The sequence below is a fragment of the Archocentrus centrarchus genome, chromosome 3, assembly GCF_007364275.1.
Source record: "Archocentrus centrarchus isolate MPI-CPG fArcCen1 chromosome 3, fArcCen1, whole genome shotgun sequence".
In the NCBI taxonomy this organism is placed as follows: Eukaryota; Metazoa; Chordata; class Actinopteri; order Cichliformes; family Cichlidae; genus Archocentrus; species Archocentrus centrarchus.
In genome coordinates this window covers 11,462,094-11,471,328 of record NC_044348.1, presented here as the reverse complement: position 1 = coordinate 11,471,328, position 9,235 = coordinate 11,462,094, and positions in this window count along the sequence as shown.

Here is a 9,235-nt window from a genome sequence, read left to right as displayed (position 1 = left end):
CGTAACATGCAAATTTCACTACTAAGCTAAAGTATATCCTGGACATGCTGTTTGTACAGTTAACCACACAGAAATCTTTATTTTTATTATTTTTTTTTGTCAGACAGTTGCATTAAAAATGCTCCAGAAATCAATTAAACCAAAACATAGTCAGGAGGTCTAGTTCAGTGGCTTGGATTAGCTGCCAAACAGGTGAGTTACTGTATAAAAAAAAAAAAAAAAAAAAAAAAAAAATCACCACCTGGGGAGTTGTTTTGAAGGCAAGATTAAAACCTCTTTTTGTACCAGCAATAAACATGTTTATTTCTGCTATAAACAGTCTATGTGAACTGACACATTTGAAGCCAATCCCAAGTGGTCATTAGAAGAATTGCAGTTCTTGGCACTAAAGCTTTGGGCTTTATTTTTCATCTCCACAGGGTGCTGCTAGGATTGGAAAAAGTCATCTTTGCAGAACTGCTTTAAAGAGCGATACCCATTAGGATCTCAGCAGGCTCAAACAGACTCTCATTCAAAAAGTGTGAACTTCTCTTGTGGAGCCTGTCCCAGCTGTCATAGGGTGAGAGGTCCCCAGAGAGGTCAAGACCACAGAGAGTAAGATAGCTAAACACCTACAGCCAATTTAGAACCACCAATTAACCTAACATACAAGTCTTTGTACGGTGGGAGGAAGGCTGTCTGCAAGAGTTTTTAATTGAGGTGGCACAGAGGGTATCAGGAACAGGGCAGTGTCCCCAAAGGAAATCCAAAATTGTAGAAATTTAGTGTGGAAAACATTGGGTACAACTCTCAAGTTCATGTGCAGCCTTGTGCCCTAATACAGATACTATTACATGAAAAGTCTATATATCTATCTCTCTATATATGTTGTGTATACAGCTTTTATATTGTGTATAGAATACTCATATTTACATAGTATTTATATTGCGTTCTCATAGCATTGTATTAGTATTAGTGTCATCTGCTGCTGCTGCTTAATAAAGCAATTTCCTGAAAAGGATCAATAAAGTTCTATTCTATTCTATATCTGTGTGTTTTGGGACACCTTTCAATCAAAGTGGCCACTCTCGAACTCCAACTATCCCTAGAGACTAAAACAAAGTTGTAAACATGTTTTTAATGATGAAAAGTTGTGAATTTTAACAGGGGTTTCTACAAGGACTCACTTTTGGAGCCAGCCTCAAGAGGACACTAGAGGAACTACAGAGTTTGGCACTTCCCTGTCTTGGCTTCACTTTTTAGCCCCAGAGGTTGCAGTTCTGACAAGTAGGATTGATCCCAGAATCTTTCTGCTGTCAGCCACCCTAAAGTGCCAAACTGCCATCCATCCATGGATTACCCTTCCCTTCAGAGTTGCAGTGGTGCTGGAGCCTATCCCAGCTGCCATAAGGCGAGAGGCAGGGTACACCCTGGAGAGGTCACCAGTTGCAGGGCTAACACAGAGAAACAGACAACCATTCACACCTATGGCCAATTTAGAATCAATTTAGTTCACCTAACATGCATGTCTTTGACCTGTGAAAGGAAGCCAGAGTACCAGGAGAGAACCCACACTGGTATGGGAAGAACATGCGAACTCTACAGAGAAAGGCTCCATCCAGCTGGTGATTTTGAGCCCGGACCTTCTTGCTGTGAACATCACCACATCACTGTGCTGTCCAGTACCACACTTGAGGCTTCAAAACTCAGGTCCACAAACAAAGTGATGATGATGTCAGGGTGAAAACTTCCACTTTTTTTTTTTTGACAGCAGGGGCATATAACAGCATCACACAGAAACATCTACCCATGTTTTAGGCTATTTGCTGAAATGAGGTTTAATTAGCGTATGTCTGATTAAGATTTAAAGTGCTTGGCCCAAGGGTGACTAATTCTGTCTTTACTCCAAGTACCTGATTGTTCAACTACTTTAATTAACTTGATTGTCATGGATCGTGAGGCTGTGTATGTCCCTGTATATATATGTGTGTGTGTGTCTGAGAGACAGTTCTCAGTTATTGCTTGGCTAGAAGTCTTTTGCAAATCAATACTGAATGAACTGGATATTATCTCCCCCTCTATGAACCCTCCCCTCCCACTGCACCCCCACCGCACCCATGGCCTTTTACTGCATAAACTTTGCAATTAAGGTTAATGAATTCACCTTCATGATTAATCAAAGATAGGCATCAGACACAGATAAATTATAGTTTGGGATTGGGAAGATTTAGAGTCATTTTCTGCTAAAGGCGAAGGGAAATTAAACTAATATTGTAATGCGTTAGATTCAGGGGATGACAGTTGTTTTCTGGCAGGAGCGCGTTGAAAATTTGCAGACTGGAGATCATTTGCATCAACTGGGATGCATAAACAGATTGGGTGATGTGAGAGGCCCCCCCCCCCCCCCCCCCCCCCCCCCCCCCCCCATTTTTTATTTTTTAAAATCCTGTTGTAACTGAAGACACCAACAGAGGGTGCTAAAGTATTGTGCATGAAAGCAGGACAATAACATTTGATCAGTGGCCCTTCATCTCTCTGCTCTATTTGGTATGTAGGAGCAGACCTGACAGTAAAGGAGGCATTTACTGAGAACAGGGTGCGGTCGAGGGCTTAAAATGTGCTAGAACTTCTCTCGGCTCGAGTGATGATCATTTAATGTAAATCAGTAACTGCAGTGCACAGGACACACACACACACACACACACACACACACACACACACACACACACACACACACACACACACACACACGCACACACACACACACACACACACACACACACACACACACACACACACACACACACACAGAAATATGTGGCTGCCTTTATTCCTTATCCATTCTTCTTAAGGGCAGACAAGCTTCGGTATTGACACACAGCCTGACACCAGCTTGGCCCCGGCCCATCTTGCCCAGCCTAATTGGCCTCAAGACCTCTTGTTGGTGTGATCTATTGATCAGTCTCACTGCAGATGCTGCTAAGTCACAGGGAGAGGACAGAGAAATAGGCAGATATACTGAAAGTTAGCGCCGCTAAATCTGGGCATGATGTCTTAAGCTTTGCTGTTCCCTCTGCACAGATGTGCAGCAAGCAGAGAGGATTGGGTCTTCACCCTTAGGTGCAGGGGTCCGGATTCTTGCCACAAGCTGATTGACACACATTGATTGTCCTTTATTTTTTACCAAGGGGAAGATGGCATGAACAAATGGAGGTTTCTGAATGCTGTGACCCCCTAAGATCTATAGATACAGTCTGCTTTAACAATCCCACCAGAGACAGATGAAAACTCCTCCATACTCGCAAAATCCACTTTTTCTTTGGAACCTCTGTGCCAAATATTAGGAGAAAAAGAAAAAGAGGCAGCAATGAGATTGCCACTGAAGAGCCCTTCTGGGGTAGGGGTGAGTGAAATGGCTTGCATGCTGATCTTGTATCTATCAGCACAAATGTCCTACATCTGATTATTTTTGCCTGCACCTTCAGCCTCGTTTCTATTCACATTCAGATTCCAGATCACATCGTCTCATCCCTATCCATTTCCATTCTGACTTCTCCTGCTCATCGTCTTCCTTCTCAAACGGTGGGGCCATTTCAATGTAAATAGTATCTATGCTTATCCGCCTCTTAATCCGCTTCCGTCATTCTGTACAGACTTCCTTCAAATCCCAGAAAAACTCATAAGAAAAGCATGCATATGTTTATGAGGCTCCTCCACACAATATGTCCTTCACTACCTCATAAAAGGCAATGCATTCTTCTTTATGTGGAGCACAGATTTCGTATTCTCTACTGTGTGTGTGAGCTACATTCCCATATGGTATTACATTTATGATGCATGACAAGGCTCGCAATTCTCCCTCTCCTCTGCAGCACTGTGCAACTAACCACTGTGTCCAAAAGTCACGGCTGTGACAACGGGGATCATTATACATTTTTCTTTCAGTGCTGCTGCCTCTCTGTATTCTTCTCCATGCCTCCGTGAAATCTGTCTTTATCCTGCCGAGTGAGAGTATAGCTACCAGGTGCACACTGAGCCCTTCTCTGAGTGGTGGTGCTGGAATGAGTGTCCAATCTTGGACCTTTTCACCATCACACAAACTTACACGCATGTGTGCACACATTCACGCCAACCTGCTGATCCTGCCTCCTGTTTTATTGTCAATATCAGTCAGCTCAGGGGTTGTATGGGTTGACGGCTGTTGACAGGGGCTGGATTGTGGAGGTAAAGATGATGGCACCTCTTGCAGAGATAGAATAGCTGTATCTTGAGACCTCTTGGAGGGTGTTATTAGGCTGTTATGAAATCTGCTCCCTATCAGACCTTCACTGAAGTGGGGTGGGGGGGGGGGTTGGGTTTTTTTTTTTTTTTTGCCAGATGCAGAGCAAAATACAAGTGTTGACTCTCTCTCACCTCCTCCTATAGCATCCTCTTATCTACCTCACAACCTCCTCTTACATGCAAACACCGCTTTCTCTTTAGTATGATACCACCTGTGCCCTTGTTTTTCAGTCAACACAGCCTGCAGTCTCTCTGCACACTTGCACAAAGGAATTGCTTCATCATGTAAGGAATGGCACTAATCTTGTTTGATATTTCGTGAAAATATACATGTACACCTCAAGGCATGCAGCATGCACTGCATCATGATGCCAAGAACCTGCTGTCAGGTTGCACCAAAGCACCTGACAAGTTACTTGAGCACACAGATCATTCCAGGACACCAGTTGAAGAACTGCTGTGAAAAAAAAAAACAGCAGAAAATATCAGTCATTAGTACAAATACACAAAAACCCGAACACATGTACTGTACACAGCATGGCAGGGGAACATGTGCACGACACTAGACATGATACGACTGTTTGTGCATCAAATAGAAAAAAAAATACTAATACTGGAAAAAATAGTCTTGAGTGTATTCACAGCACAGAGGAACAGAAGTCAGTATTTGCGTGATTACACTTGTCTGCCTTTGTTGGTTGCTTAACCTTACATCACAGCAATAGTTTTCATAGTATGAAACACACGTGTGTGTGTGTGTGTGTGTGTGTGTGTCTCACTGACTGTATAGAAAAGACAGCAGAAGCACCTTAAACCTTCATTTCTCTTTGAGGAAACATTGGCTCCATGGTGCAGTGGTTAAGACATTGGTCTTATGAAATCTGCTTCCTAGAGCAGAAGATACCTGATTTGAGGCTGGGAGGAGACTCATCCTCAGGGGGTCACAAGTCAGCATGCTCCAAGTGTTGGTCCCAAGCTTGTATTAATGGGATTGTTGCATCTGGTGCAAAATCTGCATGGATCCATGTGCTGTGGTGAGGGAGCAGCTGAATGTACCTCTATGAGAAAATAACCCATCTTATCACTTTATCTGTGGCCTTAGTGATCGCTTTCCTTATGGGTTTGTCATCTCAATCAGCCGTTTATTACGACATTCATTCCACCACTTGCTTGTGATGTGAGGCTTCACAAACCAATGCGTCCTGCCACTGTGTGTAAATCCATCTTTTATATACAGTCCATGCACCAGTTCAACTGATCTTTTTTTCCTGCAGGTTGCACGAAAGCGAAGTTAAAAGCTACACCACAGACTGAGTTAAAAAGTAAAATCAAGATTTTTCTCTGTTAGGTGCCCTTTATTTTTCTCACTGACAGAAAGACCAAGGCTGTTATGAAAAACAGGTCTTTATTTCCATTTGCCCTCTTCCCCCTCTTTTGTTTTGCTATTGTCTTGAGAAAGCCAATATTTTCCCTTTTTTTCCCACTAATTTTATTAGAACAGCAAGAGTCACGTTAAGCGTTCCACTCTCTGAACACATCATTAAGCTTCTGTCAGTGTGATGGGAGATTGTCCATGTTGGTTTCATTTAACCATGACTGTTACTACACTTCAAAGTCTGTGTGAAGGAAATTCAGAGATTTGTTTCTGAAGACATTATGAATGTCAAAAAGTAATGACTGAAAACATTAAAAAAAGAACTGCGCAGTAATGAATTAAAGACTTTAGTAGAAGTGTTTTTTTTCAGTCCTGTGCTCAGGATTTATCACAACTCATGGCACGGTGATGACCACATGTAAAAGCTAGATAGCCTTAGCATCACTGGTTCTTCTGTCTGATTGTGATTTGCTTCATCTACCAGCACACCTTTGTTCCATAAAGGAATCTTCACTGCTGCTAGAATTTGCAGAACAGCTCTGTCTCCTTATTGAAATTGTAAACAACCCAGTCCACAATTAGTGCCCCCACAGAAGAGCACATTCCTCATTCTGACACAGCTGTAAAACCTGATTTTATACATTTTTTAAAACTCATTGATATCCATCCATCCATCCATCCATATCCCCCAGAGATCCTGAGATGCTCCCAGGCCAGATGAGGATCTGGTCAGGGGGTCTTCTCCAGTATGCACCTGGAAATCCTCCGAAGAAAGGCACCCAGGAGGCTTCCTAATTAAATGCTCGACCCACCTCACCTGACTTCTTTCCATGCTCACTCCAGATGTCTGAGCTCTCTTAGGCTTAGCTCAAACTTTCCATGCTAGAAAACTAATTTCAGCTGCTTATATCCACAATTTTCTTCACCACCCAAAGTTCATGACCATTATTGAGGGCTGGAATGTAAATGGGCTGCTAAATTGAAAGCAGTTCTCCCTGGGTCTGGCTCTTTTGCGTGAAATGTGTCAAGAGAGCTCTGTGATAGACTAGCAACCTGTCCAGGGTGTACCCTTCCTCTTGCCCAGTGACAACTGTGATAGGCTTAAGCCCCCCTTCCCCCCGTTACCCTGAACTGGATAAGATATTAAAAAAATGGATGGATGGATGGATGTCTCAAGGAATGTTATGGAATTTGTTGCAGACATTCACGCCTATTAAATCTAAAACCACATCCCATTAGCTCATCACACGTCACTTTGAAGTTGGACTTGAGTGAACAGGCTCCAGCTGTGTAGGTAATCCACTTGTGTATTTCCCCCTCCATCATATGTCAGTCAACAATACTTTGGAAATGGCTTCAGCTGCTTGCTTCAAAGTTGATATTCAGTTTACTGGATAAAAAAAAAAAAAAGAGAGAACAAAAGAAACTTTGCAATCTGTAGCACTAATGATTAGCCTGTCAGTGCTACAGATTTCTGAAATTCATTGAAATTTACAGTCTCTTTAATCGTCACCAAGTCACTGCTTGTCAAAAATATTTGCTTTACCTGTACCTAAAGTTTAGTTCTAATTAGCAAAAAGTAAAAAAGTAAAAGTAATTCCCATGTTCAGCATACTTATAAGGTTAACATTATGCTATAATAAGTATCAGTATGTTGGAGTTGTTTGTGGGATCATGTTAGTATTTATGTCAGAGCAACTCACTGCGTAAGTAGAGCCTCAGAGTGCAGCTAGCCTGGCCGGGTCTCAGTCTTGTTTAAATCTTTAATGAACTTCAGTACAAAATGGCAAAGTGTAAATGCCTGTGGTGTGGATGTGTAAAGACCCACCATCTAAAACCACCTCAAGAGGCAGTGAGAGATGCTCTGGAGAGGAAAAAGTATAAATGCACGATCAATGCACAAAGCCTCAACACAAGACAAAAAATAAATACTCTCACAGCAAACATCTTTTTTTGTAGCACTGTTGATGACTTGTGATCTTTTCTATTGTGTATTTCTTTCTGTATTTGCCCACATTGCAACACAACTGTGGCACCAGGGTGGCTTAGTGGATGAGCAGGTGACCGTGTATGCCACATGCTCGTGATCCAGGCGGTCCAGGTGTGCTTTCCTGTGTGTCTTCCCCCGTATCTTTCTCCCCACTTTCCTGTCTCTCTTCACTGTGCACTATCTAATAAAGGCAAAAAAACAAAAACAAAAACAAAAAAAAAACAACCCACAAATGTGTCCATGTGTGATTAGTGACTTTATTGAAATTGGCCACCTGCAGCATGCTCCTGACAAAGACGCATTTTAAAAATGAAATAAAAAATGCTGCTATTGTTATGGATTCTGAAGAGCCCACCATGTTTGTAACAAAGAGAAATAATTTTGCCTTTGCTGTGAAAAATGCCGTCAGTTCACACCAGCTTATTCTGTAAAATGCAGCTCTAATGTGAGTTGTTAGGAAAATATGGATCATTCAAAGAATATTACCCAGGTGCTGTACACAAAATAAGGTGGAAATGAGATGTGAAGTACATGAAGTGACTTGTGCGGGTAGGGGGTATGTTTGTTCTCTTTTTCCAGGAACAAATAAGTCAGACGCACTCCTCCAAGTCTAATTTGTCACTCCTCAACACACACACCCCAAACCAGGATATATATATATATATATATATATATATTCAGATTTAACAATAATAAAGTCTTATTCAGTGCAAAGGTTCTGTCAGCTTTTTTGTTGTTGCATCTGCCATAAAGAACGTCAGGTGTGTTTACACAGTGCACAGATCCTAAAGCCATTCAAACGTCCAGGCTGGAGAAAGGCGATAGGTGGACACAGAAATATTAGCGTGAATGTGAACCTGATTTGCGAGACAAGAATCATTTAAGTGACTCTCAGAGCTCATTCTAAACCCCTTCTGTCAGCTGTGAGAGAGGCTGCTCTAATCCATTGTCACTGGGTGGATTAATTTGCATAATTCCACTATTGTGATGTCCCAGATCTTTTTCTGTCTCCTCCTTCACACAAAATGAAAAAAAAAAAAAAAAGGGAAGACTCTCAAACCTCGGCTACTTGTTGCTTTGGCAACAGGGGCGGAAAAGGGCACAGAAGTAGAGCAGGGCAAGAATACGAGAACTGGGAGAAGAGAAAGGACCCAGTGTTGCAAGGGTGTAGACATGGAGAGGGTGAGAAGATGGAGATATGATGAACAGGGCGCAAAGAAACGGCAGAAGGAAAAGGACAAGGCAAAGAAAGAGGGAGAGGCCAGAGAGAGGAAACTACTGTTCAGTGAATGGAACACAGAGCAATTTTCTGTCGCTTAAAAAGTCATTTATCTATGTCGACAGTCTATTAGTCATGTATTCGAGTGTGAACCCCCCCCAACACGTGCACACAGTGTGTGTATGTGTACATGTAACTGTGCGTTGAGGCTGTACTGTGGATGCAGGTTGGAGGGGAGAGAGGCAGTTCTAAATTACACAGATAGGATCAATATGTAGTTAAGGGGTGGAGCTGTGCTTTACAGAATGAACACTGTGTAATACTGCATTAGCCCTATGCGGTGTTAAATGCATTATTAAAAAATGTGATGTGGAGAAGTTACCTGTCAAGA